Source organism: Schistocerca serialis, chromosome 1 (assembly GCF_023864345.2).
Source record: "Schistocerca serialis cubense isolate TAMUIC-IGC-003099 chromosome 1, iqSchSeri2.2, whole genome shotgun sequence".
NCBI lineage: Eukaryota > Metazoa > Arthropoda > Insecta > Orthoptera > Acrididae > Schistocerca > Schistocerca serialis.
The window spans coordinates 268034036-268052993 of record NC_064638.1 but is presented as its reverse complement, the minus strand read 5'-3'; the positions used below and the strand labels follow the sequence as shown (position 1 = coordinate 268052993).

Below are 18958 nucleotides of genomic sequence, written 5' to 3'. Positions count from 1 at the left end.
GATTCCATGACGTTTTTTGAATCTGTCCAACCAACCCGTACTGCCACCAGTCATTAACTTGTTCAGGTAAACAGCCTTCTGCAAAACCAGCGCTCCATTCAGAAGAGTTCCCCTTTCTCTTTCCTGCGTAAACCAAAGGGAAAGAGCTTCATCCACTTTATCGTACTGGGACTGTTTCAAAGTCTGCCGAATATCAAGTGTTTATCCCGAAGACGTTGCACAGGACTGTTCAAGCTTCGCACGGTTCTTCTTACAATCACAAATGGTTGCTTTACCAACACCCAGTAGTTCCGTCACCAGGTTAGATACATTCTCATCATTGTCTATCAGCTTCAGAGCATTCAGTTTTCCTTTGAGAGTTAACGTTGTGTGTTTCCATTTACTCATGACGAAAATACGTACACCACTACACCTGAACGAACGCAATACAACTGTTGCGAGTGCCAGCGGTCGACAACTAACATAACCAAGCGCTTTGCGAGCCAACTAGAGTGCACTGACCTCAGACACTGAAAAGGCCTCAACAATGCACAACAACAAGGGCAGGGAGTGAGAGCGAGTCATTGTTCAAACACTTGTTCTCATTTGTTACCATGGTGTACCTACTTATCTACTTGGTATACTTCATTATAAAAATTCGTCACCGTAATTCCGGCTAATCCGAGCAAGGTCCGATCCCAATTCCTTCGGATTAACGGGACTCTACTGTACTCTGTAACAAGCCGCAGGAGACCGTGGACGTTTTATACCTCAATACGAAGAGAATGATGCCGAACAATCGCCGAAAATTTTGTCTGCGAGTTCGGGAACAGCTCTCGACCGCTCTACATCTACGACAGCAATTCCCGCGCCAATATGCCGGGTGGGCCACACATGAGGGAATCATACACCCAATCACCAGTGATTTTGACCATGTTTCGAACGGTTGTAGCACATAATTAGACGCAAGAAAATACTGCTCTGGTAAGTGGCTCTTCTGCAGCCTTTACGAGAAGTTTTACAAGGATGTTCTCCTGGGTGACAGGCGTTGTGTAGTGGATTTAGCGTAAGCAGCATAGGCATACCAAATGTGTGCCTTGCTATATATTTTATAATATCCACCAAACATATCGCTAACACAAATAATGTTTCTTCAGGAACAATGATAATCATTATGGTTCATTAGTAACGTGAGCTGGAAACCGCAGAAATTTTTTCAAGAGGGGGGCAGGATTCAAAACTTGCCAGTTTTGATGTAATTATTACGGTGAGTTTGGAAACGTGTGATTACCCAAGAACTTAATATGATATTCAGTAACTATTGTGTCTGAAAAGACTGATAGTTAGTAACTTAGATTTTTTACTGTTACCCTACTTCGTTGCCTTAGCGGAAAGCGTATTACAGTAGTATTATACGCTGTTCAGTCACATTAACGTAATTAGCGGTCAAAAGCCTGACGAAACCAACTTTTGCAGCGCGGACCGCTGCGAGAAGCAGGAAGAGAGTCAAAGACGGTCTGGAAGGTATAGGCAGGGACATGAAGCCATGGTGACTCCAGTGCAATGATCAACTGGGCAGGTTTCTCGGTTCAAGATCCATGGCGAGACAGCTCGATCGAGGTGCTCCCGAAGATTCTATATTGGGTTTAAATCTGTGGACTTAGGTAGCCAAGAGAGTACGATAAACTCACGGCGCTGAGGTAAAGCAAACTTCGTGTAGGGGTGGACATGCTCCCTAAGTGTAGATGCATAGTTGTGTAGATCCCCTGTGACTTCCAGTATCACGAGATCATCCAGGGAATGCCACAAAACGGTTCCCCAGGCCATAGCACTCACTCCTGGTTTCATGGTGTTTGCTTTCACGCTGTGAACGCCAATGGTCATAAATGAACGTCCACTTGCGGTACTCGAGTGCAAATGCCAGCCTTCGTCGCCGATCAACAACAGTCAGCATGGATGCAGGACCATGTACCTGCTGCCGAGGCCGATACGGACTAATGTTCCCTGAACGGTCGTTGTGCAGACAACTGTTGGTAGCCCCTTGGTTTATCAGTTGCTCAACAGTTGCACACCCACTCCCCGTGCACATCTCCGCAGCCGTCATCCACCACTGTTATTTATGGTCCATGCTGCACCACATTTAATTCGACGTCGGTTTTGGATAGCTTCAACTTGCCATCGCGGAGTACTTTAACAATAATGACACCGGAACAGTTTAATAGAAACGTTACTGGATTTAGAAGGAGAAGTCATAGAACACATATTATTTCATAGCCACCCAATTTCTGTGTTAATTTGTCAATGTGAGGGAGCGAGGGATGCAGTAAAGAAGGAATAGTGCATCGGAAATGAGATACTCGTATCCCAAAAGAAAATCCTGTCGTTTCCATAGAAACGTTAGTCGATTTAGATGGAGAAGTCACAGAAGCCATAATATTTAATAGCGACGCAATTTCTGTGTTAATTCGTCAATGTGAGGGAGCGAGGGATGCATTAAGAAGGAATAGTGCGTCGGAGAGTAGAAACTCGTATCCCAAAAGAAAATCCTCTCGTTTCCATAGAAACGTTGCTCGATTTAGAAGGAGATGACTTAGAACCCACAGTATTTCATAGCGAAGCAATATCTTTGTTAATTCGTCAATGTGAGGGAGCGAGAGATGCAGTAATGAGTGAATAGTGCATCGGAAAGGAGATACTCGTATCCCAAAAGAAAATCCTGTCGTTGCCATAGAAGCGTTACTCGATTTAGAAGAAGAAGTCATAGAACCCATAGCAATTCATAGCGACGCAATTTCTTTTTTAATTCTTCAATGTGAGATAGCGAGAGATGCAGTAAAGAAGGAATAGTGCATCGGAGAGTAGATACACGTATCCCAAAAGAAAATCCTCTCGTTTCCATAGAAACGTTACTCGATTTAGGAAGAGATGTCATAGAACCCACAGTATTTCATAGCGAAGCAATTTCTTTGTTAACTCGTCAATGTGAGGGAGCGAGGGATGCAGTAAATAAGGAATAGTGCATCGGAAAGGAGCTACTCGTATCCCATAAGAAAATCCTGTCGTTTCTATAGAAACGTTACTCGATTTAGAAGGAAAAGTCATACAACCCATAGTGTTTCACAGCGACGCAATGCCTCTGTTGATTCCCCAATGTGAGATATCGAAGGATGCAGTAAAAAAGCATTAGAGCATTCGAAAGGAGATACTCGTATCCCAAAAGAAAATCCTGTCGTTTCCATAGAACCGTTACTCGATTTAGAAGAAGAATACGTAGAACCCATGTTATTTCATAGCGACGCAATTTCTGTGTTAGTACGTTAATGTGAGGGAGCGAGGGATGCAGTAAAGAAGGAATAGTGCATCGGAAAAAATATACTCGTATCCCAAAAGGAAATCCTGTCGTTTCCATAGAAACATTACTCCATTTAGAAGGAGAAGTCATAGAACCCACAGTATTTCATAGCGACGTAATTTCTGTGTTAATTCGTCAATTTGAGGGAGCGAGGGATACAGTAAAGAAGGAATAGTGCATCGGAAAGGAGATACTCGTATCCCGAAAGAAAATCCTGTCGTTTCCATAGAAACGTTACTCGCTTTAGAAGGAGAAGTCATAGAACACATAGTATTTCATAACGACGCATTATCTGTGTTAATTCGTCAAAGTGAGGGAGCGAGGGATGCAGTAAAGAAGGAATAGTGCATCGGAAACGAGATCCTCGTATCCCAAAAGAAAATCCTGTCATTTCCATAGAAACGTTACTCCATTTAGAAGAAGAAGACATAGAACCCATGGTATTTCATAGCGAAGCAATTTCTGTGTTAGTACGTTAATGTGAGGGAGCGAGGGATGCAGTAAAGAAGGAATAGTGCATCGGAAGGGAGATACCCGTATCCCAAAAGAAAATCCTGTCGCTTCTATAGAAACGTTACTCGATTTAGAAGGTGAAGTCATACAACCCATAGTATTTCATGGCGACGCAATTTCTCTGTTGATTCGCCAATGTGAAGGATCGAAGGATGCAGTAAAGAAGCTTTAGAGCATTCGAAAGGGGATACCCGTATCCCAAAAGAAAATTCTGTCGTTTCCATAAAACGTTACTCGATTTAGAAGGAGATGTCGTGGAACACATGGTATTTCATAGCGACGCAATTTCTGTGTTACTACGTTAATGTGAGGGAGCGTGGGATGCAGTAAAGAAGGAATAGTGCATCGGAAAGGAGATACTCGTATCCCGAAAGAAAATCCTGTCGTTTCCATAGATACGTTACTCGCTTTAGAAGGAGAAAACATAGAACACATAGTATTTCATAGCGACGCAATTTCTGTGTTAATACGTCAAAGTGATTGAGCGAGGGATGCAGTAAAGAAGGAAGAGTGCATCGGAAAGGAGTTACTCGTATCCCAAAAGAAAATCCTGTCGTCTCCATAGAAACGTTACTCGCTTTAGAAGGAAAAGTCATAGAACCCACAGTATTCCATAGCGACGTAATTTCTGTGTTAATTCGTCAATGTGAGGGGGCGACGGATGAAGTAAAGAAGGAATAATGCATCGGAATGGAGATACTCGTATCCCAATAGAAAATCCTCTCGTTTCCATAGAAACGTTACTCGATTTAGAAGGAGAAGTCATAGAACCCATAGCAACTCATAGCGAAGCAATTTCTGTGTTAGTACGTTAATGTGAGGGAGCGAGGGATGCAGTAAAGAAGGAATAGTGCATCGGAAGAGAGATAGTCGTATCCCAAAAGAAAATCCTGTCATTTCCATAGAAACGTTACTCGATTTAGATGGAGAAGTTATACAACTCACTGTATTTCATAGCGACGTAATTTCTGTGTTAATTCGTATATGTGAGGGAGCGAGGGATGCAGTAAAGAACGTATAGTGCATCGAAAATTAGATGCTCGTATCCCGAAAGAAGATCCTGTCGTTTCCATAGAAACGTTACTCTATTTAGAAGGAGAAGTCATAGAACCCATAGTATTTCATAGCGACGCAATTTCTGTGTTAAATCGTCATTGTGAGGGAGCGAGGGATGCAGTAAAGAAGTAAGAGTGCATCGGAAAGGAGATACTCGTATCCCAAAAGACAATCCTGTCGTTTCCGGAGATACGTTACTCGATTTAGAAGGAGAAGTCATAGAACCCATTGTATTTCATAGCGACCAATTTCTGTGTTAATTCGTCAATGTGAGGGAGCGAAGGATGCAGTAAGGAAGGAATAGTGAATCGGAAAGGAGATATTCTTAGTCCAAGAGAAAATCCAGTCGTTTCCATAGAAACGTTACTCGATTTAGAAGGTGATATCATAGAACCCATCGTATTTCATAGCGACGCAATTTCTGTGTTAATTCGTCAATGTGAGGGAGCGAGGGATGCAGTGAAGAAGGAATAGTGCATCGGAAAGCAGATACTCGTATCCCAAAAGAAAATCCTGTCGTTTCCATAGAAACGTTACTCGATTTAGAAAGAGATGTAATAGAACACATAGTATTTCGTAGTGACGCAATTTCTTCGTTAATTCTTCAATGTGAGAGAGCGAGGGATGCAGTAAAGAAGGAATAGTGCAAGGGGAAAGGAGATACTCGTATCATAAAAGAAAATCCTGTCGCTTACATAGAAACGTTACTCGATTTAGAAAGACAAGTCATAGAACCCATAGCAATTCATAGTGACGCAATTTCTGTGTTAATTCGTCAATGCAAGGGGGCGAGGGATGAACTAAAGAAGGAATAGTGCATCGGAAAGGACATACTCGTATCCCAAAAGAAAATCCTGTCGTCTCCATAGAATCGTTACTCTATTTAGATGGACAAGCCATAGAAGCCATAGTATTTAATAGCGACGCAATTTCTGTGTTAATTTGTCAATGTGAGGGAGCGAGAGATGCAGTAAAGAAGGAATAGTGCATCAGAGAAGAGATACTCATATCCCAAAAGAAAATCCTCGCGTTTCCATCGAAACGTTACTCGATTTAGGAAGAGATGTCATTGAACCCATAGTATTTCATAGCGAAGCAATGTCTTTGTTAATTCGACAATGTGAGGGAGCAAGTGATGCAGTAAAGAAGGAATACTGCATCGGAAAGGAGATACTCGTATCCCAAAAGTAAATCCTGTCGTTGCCATAGAAGCGTTACTCGATTTAGAAGGAGAAGTCATAGAACCCATAGCAATTCATAGCGACGCAATTTCTCTGTTGATTCTCCAATGTCAGGGATCGAAGGATGCAGTAAAGAAGCTATAGAGCATTCGAAAGGAGATACTCGTATCCCAAAATAAAATCATGTCGTTTCCATAAAACGTTACTCGATTTTGAAGGAGAAGTCGTAGAACCCATGGTATTTCATAGCGACGCAATTTCTGTGTTAGTACGTTAATGTGAGTGAGCGAGGGATGCCGTAAAGAAGGAATAGTGCATCGGAAAAGAGATACTCCTATCCCAGGGGAAAATCCTGTCGTTTCCATAGAAACGTTACTGGATTTAGATGGAGAAGTCATAGAACACATATTATTTCATAGCCACCGAATTTCTGTGTTAATTCGTCAGTGTGAGGGAACGAGGGATGCAGTAAAGAAGGAATAGTGCATCGGAAAGGAGATACTCGTATCCCAAAAGAAAATCCTGTCGTTTCCATAGAAACGTTACTCGATTTAGAAAGAGATGTAATGGAACACATAGTATTTCATAGTGACGCAATTTCTGCGTTAATTCTTCAATGTGAGAGAGCGAGGGATGCAGTAAAGAAGGAATAGTGCTAGGGGAAAGGAGATACTCGTATCATAAAAGAAAATTATGTCGCTTACATAGAAACGTTACTCGATTTACAAAGAGAAGTCATAGAACCCATAGCAATTCATAGCGACGCAATTTCTGTGTTAATTCGTCAATGCAAGGGGGCGAGGGATGAACTAAAGAAGGAATAGTGCATCGGAAAGGACATACTCGTATCCCAAAAGAAAATCCTGTCGTTTCCATAGAAACGTTACTCGATTTAGATGGAAAAGTCATAGAAGCCATAGTATTTAATAGCGACGCAATTTCTGTGTTAATTCGTCAATGTGAGGGATCGAAGGATGCAGTAAAGAAGCTATAGAGCATTCGAAAGGAGAATCTCGTATCCCAAAAGAAAATCCTGTCGTTTCCGTAGAAACATTACTCGATTTAGAAGGAGATGTCTTAGAACCCATATTATTCCATAGCGACGCAATTTCTCTGTTGATTCGTCAATGTGAGGGAGCGAGGGATGCAGTAAAGAAGGAATAGTGCATCGGAAACAAGATCCTCGTATCCCAAAAGAAAATCCTGTCGTTTCCACAGAAACGTTACTCGATTTAGAAGGAGGAGTCATAGAACCCATAGTATTTCATAGTGACGCAATTTATGTGATAATTCGCACTGTGAGGGAGCGAGGGATACAGTAAAGAAGGAATAGTGCATCGGAAAAGAGATACTTCTATCCCAGGGGAAAATCCTGTCGTTTTAAGAACATAGCCGTTTCGGAAATGCTTCCACCCTTGGCACGAAAGTCAATGATCATGCCCTTTTGGACGTGAGATAAATCTCCGTGTTTCCGCATTATGCCAACGGCCTTGCCACAGTGGTAACACCGGTTCCCGTCAGATCACCGAAGTTAAGCGCTGTCGATCTGGGGTAGCACTTGGATGGGTGACCATCCGGTCTGCCGAGCGCTGTTGGCAAGCGGGGTGCACTCAGCCCTTGTGAGGAAAACTGAGAAGCTACTTGATTGAGAAGTAGCGGATCCGGTCTCGTAAACTGGCATACGGCCGGGAGAGCGGTTTGCTGAACACATGCCCCTCTATATCCGCTTCCAGTGACGCCTGTAGGCAGAGGATGACACGGCGGTCAGTCGGTACCTTTGGGCCTTCATGGCCTGTGCGGAAAGAGAGTTTTCCCGCATTACCACAGCGACGTCACTGTTGTACACATTCCCCAGACACGTTTTATATGCCCTCCCGTATTAATGCTTCCACTTGGAGCTGGTGAATAGTCATTACGCGTCGATCTCGAACGTAGGTGGTGGACACTGTATGACTAGATCGTGTACATGCTAAATTCATCTTTTTATTGTACTAACAGTACAGATTCAGTGGTGTGAAATTATATCCACATATCATTAAATACTGCGAACAAAACGAGTTAAGAAATGAAGTTACAAAACATTCACAAAAATAATTTCTTCACACTCATGGTGTTAGGCAGAAGCTAAAAATTAAAAATCTAGAATGGGAAAGAAAGGTGTGACAGAGAAAATACTGCTGGATACAACACATTAAAACTCGTCGAAAAGGTGAGACATATAATGACGTTTGAAAAGTATTAGGATACCATCCACAACGGTTTATGTACTTATAAAACTTCACATCTATTCACGTCACTGCATTTATTGCATTACTTTCCTGACATTTTTTTGTGCCGACTAACATAAACAAAGTTGAAGAAAATGTGATTTGAAAACCACAGTTTTTTGGCTTGGTTAAGAAAGTGAAGATCTTGGTGTACATAGGACTACATGAATGTGGGAAACCTCCCAAAACCACCCTAAAAGTGCCTGGGACAATCAACATTTAGCATCTAGGTCTGCACCATAGTAATTCTCGTCTGTCCAATTTTTCACATTAATGTGCAAAAAGTCAATTTAAATGCACAATTCATATATCTGCGAATGCATGTGGAGCTGTGCTGTTCCGCCGGTCGCGGTGGCCGTGCGGTTCTAGGCGCTTCAGTCCGGAACCGCGGGATTGTTACGGTCGCATGTTCGAATCCTGCCTCGGGCATGGATGTGTGTGATGTCCTTCAGTTAGTTAGGTTTAAGTAGATCTAAGTTCTAGGGGACTGATAACCTAAGATGTTAAGTCCCATAGTGCTCAGAGCAATTTGAACCATTTGTGCTGTTCCCAGAGACTTTAAGGAAGTCCCAATCCCGGAGAGAACGTTTTTCCGACCTTGAGATTTTACAGTTTTTTTCGTTCTATTTAGTGTAGAAAACAATTTTCGTTTTGCGACTGTTAAGTTTGGCTCCATAGGATAAATATAAATGTACACGCCTATAGTATAGCACAGCTGCTGTCGTGTGAAACTGAATGCAGGGAAACCAACTCATCATGTGTTTTCTTTTTCCAGAGACATATAATGAACTACTGTTGCGATTCCGTTGGGCATGAAGGGGAGAGGTATCCTTATGGCGATTGGGGACGAAAGACTAGCACATATATTGCTACCCTGTTTATGTGTTGGGAATTGGTGACAGAATCTGTGCTCCATGCCGCTGGATTGGCTCGTTTCTGCAGCTCGATAAGGGCTGAACAGGGAAGCGGCAGAAGAAACAATGAAGATATCTCGGCAAGATTCTGTAGAGGTTCGTGTTCATTCTTATCTCAGATCAGCACCACAGAATTCCAGTAGTGCCCGCTAAACATGTAGTACTTCTCGTAGCAGTCGGCACAGTTAGGTCTGCAGACTAGTGGAGTCGTAGACAATGACTGCCAGAAATTCGAGAGAATTTTGCATTGAGAAAAACGTTGTACACAGATACATGGAGTGGTGGACGCCTTTGGTAGCGAAGTATGAGGGGGGTAAGATAAGGACTCTTGATGAACTGATCTTTTATATATCGTTGATGTTTGAGCCTTGGAAAGGTTTCTGGAACCATGTAACTTTATTTGACTTATTTATTGGATAGCAGCGACGTAATATCGGGATGTACATGCATTTATTAATGAAGGCTGTATTTGCAGTACGCGCATTAACATCACAAAAATAAACTTTAATTTCATCACGAAACTTTATTAATATAATGTGTACTGTATATGAGAGTATCGCATTGAAGTAGTGCTGTGTTACAACTGCTTAGAATAATATACACTGCATTTGAGTCATGTGCATGAGTGTCGATACATAAAAAACACATTGCTCTACGATTTCTTCTTACGCCTCCGTTATACCTCGCAACGAATGTACCATGCTGACCATTGTTGTTGTTAGTTTCTGAATAAACATGATTCGTTGCAGCAATAAAAGTGTTTGGTGTAGGATTACGGAAGAAATACGGCGAGATTTGAACACAGCAATGGTTGGTTGATTGGTTGGTTGGTTGATTCGGATGAAGGGACCAGCGACGTCATCGATCCCGTCGGATTAGGGAAGGATAGGGAAAGAAGTCGGCCGCGCCCTTTCAGAGGAACCATCCCGACATTTGCCTTAAGCGATTTAAGTAAATCACGGAAAACCTAAATGAGGATGACCGGACGCAGGTTTGAACAGTCGTCCTCCTGCATTCGAGTCCAGTGTGCTATAACGCAATACTGACAGACATCAAGTCTGCTACCACACTCGGTTGCACTCACGACGCTACTCGATTTCTGACCTTCTCTCATGGTACTGAAGCAGCTCTTGAAACTTTAAACCTCGATTGCTCCAAAACACCCCAGAAATGCATCGAACAAGAGCGCCATTGTAACACCTAAGCAGAGGATTATTCGTAATTACCTCCGGGGTTTCAGAACATGAATGTGTACATACATATATGGCACATGTCAGTCGATAGAGCACCCCCAAGTTTGGATTCGTGATACGCACTGTGGCGTAGTTTCACAATGAGCAGGAATGCTCCGTATGGTCGCACGGATTTTGTTCACGCTTGTACGTAGACAACTCACTGTAGAGGTCTCGAAAGCAGGCTGCTGTTGCGGCTCCTGGGCCAATTCGTGTCAGCGACTTGAATGAGCACGCACGTATCGTCGTTTTTCCTAATGTGAGTTGAAAACTTGGAGAGATACTCTGTCCACCGATATGTAACTATTTTCTGTATGTCTTACAGTTCTCACACAGTCGTTTTCTGCGAACCCAAGAGGTAGTTATGAATAATCCTGTATGCGCAAATGGCTTCAAAACGATTGTTACAGCCGGCCGTTGTGACCGAGCGGTTCTAAGGCGCTTCAGTCCGGAACCACGCTGCTGCTGCTGCGGTCGCAGGTTCGAATCCTGCCTCGGGCATGGATGTGTGTGGTGTCCTTAGGTTAGTCAGGTTTAACTAGTTCTAAGTCTAGGGGACTGATGACCTCAGATGTTAAGTCCCATAGTGCTCAGAGCCATTTGAACAATTTTTACACATTTTTATGGCAGGCCAAGCAATTTTTATTGAATGATGCACTACACTTCATAGTGACACAGATGCATGATACCAATTTTCAACATAGTCACCAAGCCTCCGTAAACAACGATCGGAATGTCTACCAATAATTCAGTTCTTCGACGATAGAAAACCATTCCAATGCTCACGGAGACATCTGAGAATTGCTGTGTGAACGTCAACCTCGTTGGAAAATCTCTTTCCTACCAGATGTTTATTCACCTTGCCGAAAAGATGGACAAAATGGCTCTGAGCACTATGGGACTCAACTGCTGAGGTCATTAGTCCCCTAGAACTTAGAACTAGTTAAACCTAACTAACCTGAGGACATCACAAACATCCATGCCCGAGGCAGGATTCGAACCTGCGACCGTAGCGGTCTTGCGGTTCCAGACTGCAGCGCCTTTAACCGCACGGCCACTTCGGCCGGCTGAAAAGATGGACATCTCAAGGTGCAAGACCTGGGCTGTATGGTGGGTGCTTCCAAACTTCCCAACGAAAACGCTGAAGTAAAGCTTGAATTGTCCACCCATGTGGAGTGCTGCCGCTATGTGTAGGAGAACAATGCACGGAATTTGAAGCCATCGTTTGTGAGAAACAGCTTGCCCTTTTCTCAAGTGATATGCAACAAAGCATGGATGAATGGCAACAGGCAGATCCATATTCATAGTTTCCCGGATAGTATGTCCGATGCCCCACAGCAGACTGTCGAAGGTAGAGCGTAAGATTTATGTTGCCTGGCATGTTAGTAGCCTGCAGACTTTTTTAAGTAATAGAATCCAGTTCGTTGTCCTCGACAGCGAGTGTTCATCAGAACCAAGGGTACCGTGAGGAGTGCCCCAGGGAAGTGTTAAAGGACCAATCTTATTCTCTATATACATAACTGCTCTATCGGGCAGGGTGAGCAGCAATTTATGGTTTTTCGCTGCTGACTCTGCGGAGTTCTGGTAGGCATCGTCGTTGAGTGACTGCAAGAGGATGCAAGGTGACTTCGACAGAAGTTATAGTTGGTGTGGTGAATGGCAGCTTACTCTAAATATAGAAAAATGTAAGATGATGCTGCAGAGTAGGAAAAGAAATCCTGTAACGTTCGAATGCAGCATTTGTAGGGTGCTGTTTGACACAGTCACATCGATTAAATATCCAGGCGCAATGTCGAAAGTGGTGTGAAAATGAATGAGATTCGTATTAGAGATGGCGAATGCTGGCCTACGTTTTATTGAGAGAACGCTGGGAAAGTATGGCTCATCCATGAAAGAGACGGTACATAGAAACTAGTGCGATCCGTTGTTAAGCACTGTTCGACTGCTTTGGATCCACACCAAGAAGGACTGAAGGAAGATATCGAAGCATTTCAGAGGTGTGCTGCTATATTTGTCGCTGGTATGTTCGATCAGTACGCAATATCATGGAGGTGCTTCATGAACTCAAGTGGGAATCCCTGGCGGATAGATTATGCTCTTTTTGCGTGGCACTATTCGGGAAATTTAGAGAAACGGCGTTTGAGGGCTATCGTCAACGTACATTGCAGTAAGGACTATGAAGACAAGATAAGAGAAAACAGGTCTTATACGGAGGCATTTAAATCATTTTTCGTCGCTCGCGAGGGGAACCAGAAAGGAAATGAGTAGTAGTGGTACATGATATCCTCTGCCGTGTACCGTAGGGTGGCTTGCGGAGTACGTTTGTAGATGTAGATGTAGATCAACTCAAGTTTCTTATTGGCATAAAACTCTGCGCCTTTGTGAGCCAATGGCCGCAGAACATACTGTGAGCACAATTCCCGATACAGATGGCGGTTTCGGAAGATGGACCGTGGACATTGTAGTCTGTCGTCGATGTCGACGACCTTCCTTTTCGAGCATCGTCACTACATTAACATCGATATGCAGCAGGATTCTGCAAAATATATACTGTTCGAAAATTATGAATTACCTCGAAGGTGGTTCAAATGGCTCTAAGTACTATGGGACTTAACATCTGAGGTCATCAGTCCCCTAGACTGAGAACTATGTAAACCTAAATAACCTAAGGACATCACACACATCCATGCCCGAGGCAGGATTCGAACCTGCGATTACCTAGAAGAAAACTGTCTATTGACACACATTCAACTTGGGTTTAGAAAACATGGTTCTTGTCAAACAACTGGCTCTTTATTCGCATGAAGTGTTGAGTGTTATTGACAAGGAATTTCTGATCGATTCCGTATTTTTGGATTTCCAGAAGGCTTTAGACACTGTACCACACAAATGGCTTATAGCGAAATTGCGTGCTTAAAATCGTCTCAGTTATGTGCCTGTATTTGTTACTTCCTGTTAGAGAAGTCACAGCATGAAGTAATTGACGGAAAGTCACCGAGTAAAACTGAAGTGATTTCTGGCGTTCCTCAAGTTAGTGTTAGAGGCTCTTTGCTGTTCCTTATCTATAGAAACGATTTGGGAGACAATCTAAGCACCCGTTTTAGGTTGTTTGCAGATGACGCTGTCTTTATCCACTAATAAAGTCCTCAGAAGATTAAAAGAAACTGCAAAACAATTTAGAAAAGATATCCGAATGGTGCAAAAATTTGCAGTTGACCCTAAATAACGAAAAGTGTGAGGTTACCCACATGAGTGCTGAAAGGACTCTGTTAACCTTCGGTTACACGATACATCTGTCAAATATAAAGGCAGTAGATTCAACTGAATACCTAGGAGTAACAATAATAATAGAGAATTGTGAAGGTAGTTCGATGAACCCTCTGCCACGCACTTAAATGTAATTTGCAGAGTATCCATGAAGATGTAGACGAATCTGTGGCCTTCGTCAAACTGTTGGTGCCCTTTCACAACGGCTGGAGCTACATCTGCATTTGATACACATATTGCCAAAGTTTCACAGGGAATGTGTGACAAATTTAGTCGTTTTGCCCGTTAGAATCGTACTGTCCCACGTAATTCACCTTGTGTAAGTTTCCTGTTGCCCTGCCACTTCATTCCACTGCCAATGTGATGCATATGACATCCTAAGGCAACAGAACTGTCCTTCAGGAAACCCAGAACACACAAAGCTCATCTTTGTCATATTGCGCAAGCGGAGGGTACTTCTGGTGCCATTACCTGACCCCCTTACCTGTCGGTAAGCCTCTGTATTCGCCCTAATTTTTCGAGTTTTCTCGTTGTGGTCATTTCGTGAGAAGTGTAATTGAGGACGTAATGTGTTGTCCGCCTCTTCCCAGCAAGTGTTGTCTCAAAATTGTGGAAGTTAGCCTCTCTGTGATGCAGAACGCACGTCTTGTAACGTCTGTCACTGCAGTTTGCTGAGCATCTCCGTAAAGCTGTCGCCCCGACTAAACGATCCTTTGACAATATGCACCGCTCTTCGTTGGATCTTCTTTATCTCTTCTATCAGTCCCACCCAGTAAGGACCCTGTACTAATAAACGGTACGGAAGAATCTGTCGAACAAGCGCCTTCCAAGCCACTTCCTTCTGGAATGATGAGTTACATTTTCTTAAAATTCATCCTATGAATCTATGTGTGGCATCTAATTTTCCTACAATGTGTTTTATATGATCATTCCACTTAAGGTCGCTCTGGATAAATACTCCTACATCTTTTACGGTCGATAATGTTTCCAGCAGTTTCTCATCAGTAGTGTAGTTGCCCAGCTGTAGATTTCTTTTACTATGTATGCGCAAGCCCTCCCGGTTAGCCGTTCGGTCTAACGCAAGGCTTTCCGGGAGGGAAGGCATGCTGGTCCCCGGCACGAATCCGCCCGGCGGATTACTGTCTATGTCCGGTGTGCCGGCCAGTCTGTGGGTGGTTTTTATTGCGGTTTTCCATCTGCCTCGGCGAAAGCGGGCTGGTTCTGCATATTCCGCCTCAGTTACACTATGTCGGCGATTGCTGCGCGAACACTGTCACCACGTATGCGTACACCATCATTACCCTGCCACGCATACATCTGGGGCTACACTCGTCTGGTGTGAGGCTTTTCAGAGGGATCCACTGGGGGTGAACCGCACATAACCCTGGGTTCGGTATGGGGCGGCGGTGGGATGAGTGGACTGGTGCAGCCTGTTGTGGGGTTGTGAACCACTGAGGGCTACGGCGGGGTCGAAGCCTCTCCGTCGTTTATAGATCCCCAGTTCAATACAATACACATGTATGCACAATATATTACATCTATTCACGTTCATGTCAGTTATCAGAGCCTGCACCATTCATAAAATCTCTGCATGTCTTTCTGCGAATCGATATTTATTTTTTTGCAGTTGCTGATATTTCATAGACAACCACATCATCTGCGAGCAATCTTGACGCGCTTTCGACGCAAACTGACAGATAATTTATTAACATCGTAAACAATAACGGCCCTGTCACGCTTGATTCGCGTACACCGGATATTAGAGTTACATCCGTCGGTTTTGTTCGGTTAGAGACGACGTGTTTAGTTCCATCTGCAATGATGTCTTGAATCTAGTGGCAAATATTGTCAGATACTTGGTAAAATCGAATGTTTTTTCACTAACCGGAAACGCGAGATGGTGTTAAATGCCTTGCTTTACTCGAGGAACATGGTATCAATCTGAGCACCGTTGTCTGTAGCGTTATGGATCTCATGGAGACAGAGCGATTTCAGTTTCGCAAGATCTCTGTTTGTGGAATCCATGCTGGTTTTTCTAGAGGTGGTTTTCATTCTCCAAAAACGTCATAATTCTTGAGCATAAAATATCTTACGTAATCCTACAATACATTGACGCCAACGATAGGTCTACTGGTGAACCCTGCAATGCTTCGCAATTGTTAAATATATGAGGGAATTGGATGCACGTACTGATCTCCTACTCTCTCCCTCCCTCCCTTTGTCCATCACCTCCTCCTCCTCCTTTTCCTGTCCATCACCACCTTCTTCCTCTCTGTCGTTCTCTAGCTTCCCCTTGTATCTATGTCCATTTCCTCCCCTTTCTACATCCTCCTGCTTTTCTCACCTCTCTCTGGCTTTTAGTTTTGTTTACTGATGTTGTCAAAAAAAAGGGAAAAACTTTGATTGGACACAGAAGTCGATTAAAATGAAAGCACAAACCGACTGGGATCTCTGGTATATGGAGAATAAGACAGACTCATTCGGCTGTCGGAAATGTGAAGACAGTAGCTTCAGTGACAGTATCTCACATGGTTTTAATACGAAAAAGTGTAGGACTCCATAATAATATTCTAATCACAAGCCATAAATTCAACATCCCTGTTTTCTGTTAAAGCCGACTGCGAGAAATGAGACGGAATAGCACATTTTTGAGTATACAAATTTTGTTTAAAGTTATATTTAAGAAAGAAGACTACATATAGGAGAATCAATTCCTCTAATGTACTAAATGTCCTGAAAACGTAGTGAAAACTCACTGTGAGAAAGAAATATAAACTGCAGTTTTTCACAGCATGGCACAGCACGTTTTTTACTCAATCAGTTTTAACAGCAAATCTCTACATTAATGTTTTAAAAAAATACAGCCTATGTCCGTTTGAATGTCTATTAGAGCATTGTGAGAAAATTAGAACTAAATCGACAAGAACTTTTCGAAATTCTTCGTAACAACGTTTCATTCAAATGGTTCAGATGACTAAGCACTATCTTAAACCTAACTAACCGAAAGACACCACAAACATCCATGCCCGAGGCAGGATTTGAACCTGCGACCGTAGCAGCAGCGTGGCTCCGGACTGAAGCCCCTAGAACCGCTCGGCCACAGCAGCCGGCAACGTTTCATATTTGCACATATACAGATTGAGCTGTTAGAACGTAGGTAGCGGTATTGTGCTCTCTTCCCGGTGGAGGGAGGTGGGCGGGGTGAAATGTGTATTTTAAAGCTGTAAATGTAACATTTGTATTTTAAAAAAATAGTGTACTATGTATCACATCTCAAAATACGCAGTTCTGTGGTGCGTACAGTAAACGGAACGTTTATTAGAGTATCCTGTACAAATTTGAAGTAAATCGGCCAAAAACATACTGAAATTTGTGCGAGAAACATAGCAAACTTCCTTTTTATGTAAGATGAGGATATTTATATAATATATGTATATTAAAATATGTGGTCCATGTCTGCCCGAATGTTTGTTAGAGTATCGTGGAAAAATCTGATGTAATACAGTCAAGAACTTTTCGTGATTTTTGGTAACAAAGTTAAACAACGACTTGTCTTCATATAAAAGTATAGATTATGTGCATGTATTTATATACCATGTATAACACGTACCCTATCTCAGTCTGATTATTTATTAGTTTATAGTGTAACAATTTGATGGAAATCGGTCAAGAACTTTCTGAGATTTTTGCTAAAAACGTTTGCCACTTATGTAGTATATACATGAGTGTTGTGAGAAAAGTAAGGAGACTGACAACAATGTGACCGATTAGGCAACGCTGTGTCGTTCCGCTTGTGTAGGCCCGTATGTTACTCCGTTCCACATGCTCAGCCCGAGTTTCAGCTCCATACAGACTTTACGTCATCTATGAGAGCGCCATCAGTGAAGTTCTGTTCTTGTTGTTCTGTTCTTGTTGCGTGTTTCGAAAGGGAAACATCGGAATTTAGAACAAAGTTATTCAATTAAGATTTATGTTTACGGGGAGCCCGCGAGTGTGGCCATCGAAAAGTTGAAACTGGCCTATGAAGAAAGTTCCGTATCAAGATCACAAGTTTTTCGCTGGCACAAATCATTTCTGGAATGCCGAGGAGACGCAGAAGATGAACCTCTCTCACGGAGATCTTCAGTTCAAAAAACCGACGAATACGTCGAAAATTTGCGTGCTCTTGTGATATGAGATCAACGTTTAACAATAATGATGTTGGGTGGTATGTTAAAGACTTTTACCGTACATCAAATTTTGACCGAAGACTTGCACTTGCCAAAGCGTCATGCCTAAATGGTGTCGAAAAACCTCACAAGTTAGCAGAAGTACAGTCGAAGAAACGTGTGCGTTGATCTTCTTCAGAGGCATGAAATACGTTCGAATGGAGACAACCATCAGCTGTATAATGGAATGGCGATAGTGAAACTTTGTGTCGGAGCGGGATTCAACCAAGGTTTCCTTCTCTTCGCGAGTGGACACATTACAGTTCCACTAACTGCGCACGACTCACAGCCGAATCCAAACTTCCATACATCGTGAACCATGTGTCTTCAACATGCCCTCGTAAGCACATTATGCATATTTCCGTTGGGAGAAGACACTTTACTTGGAAGTCGTTTCTCCGAAGTCGTCGGATAAACACTATATTCCAGTGCCGGTGTTGCTCAGAAGTTTCATAAGTACGATGCAAAGTTCCTGCGGCAAGTCCGAAGCGACTAGACGTGCAAGGATGTTCGAAGGAGCTTTGCATCGTATTTCTGAACAACACAGGCACTACAGCATTGTACTTCTTGACAGAACTGCTAATTCAGTTGTGTGATCATTGATGATGAATTCTGGGCTTTTAGTACGGTCCTGAGACAAAGTGGTAAAGCGAGGAGTGGAGAACTGAGGCATCTCTACGACGGAAAAAAGCTCGAATGAGTAAATCAAAGATCAAAACAATGCTTTTCGCTTTTTTCATAGTAGGAATATCGTACATAATGAATTCCTTCCTCCAGGACAAACTGTTAACCAAGTGCCTTAAATTGATATCCTTGATAGGCTTACGAAAAGTGTGATTCGGATGATACCGGACACTGCAGACTAATGGACGGTGAATTATGTCACACGGCCTTTCCATGACGGAATTTTTGACCTCAAAAGGCATTCCTGTTGTTCCAAGACCCTCCTGCCACCTCGCCCTATTCACCTGATCTGAGCCCTTGTGGAG

General features: G+C 42.9%; 1 pseudogene; it reads left to right on the top strand.

Annotated features, from left to right (window-relative positions):
• The first annotated feature begins 7561 nt into the window (after window positions 1-7561).
• Window positions 7562-7679, top strand: LOC126426978 (5S ribosomal RNA; annotated as a pseudogene).
• The last annotated feature ends 11279 nt before the right edge of the window (window positions 7680-18958 follow it).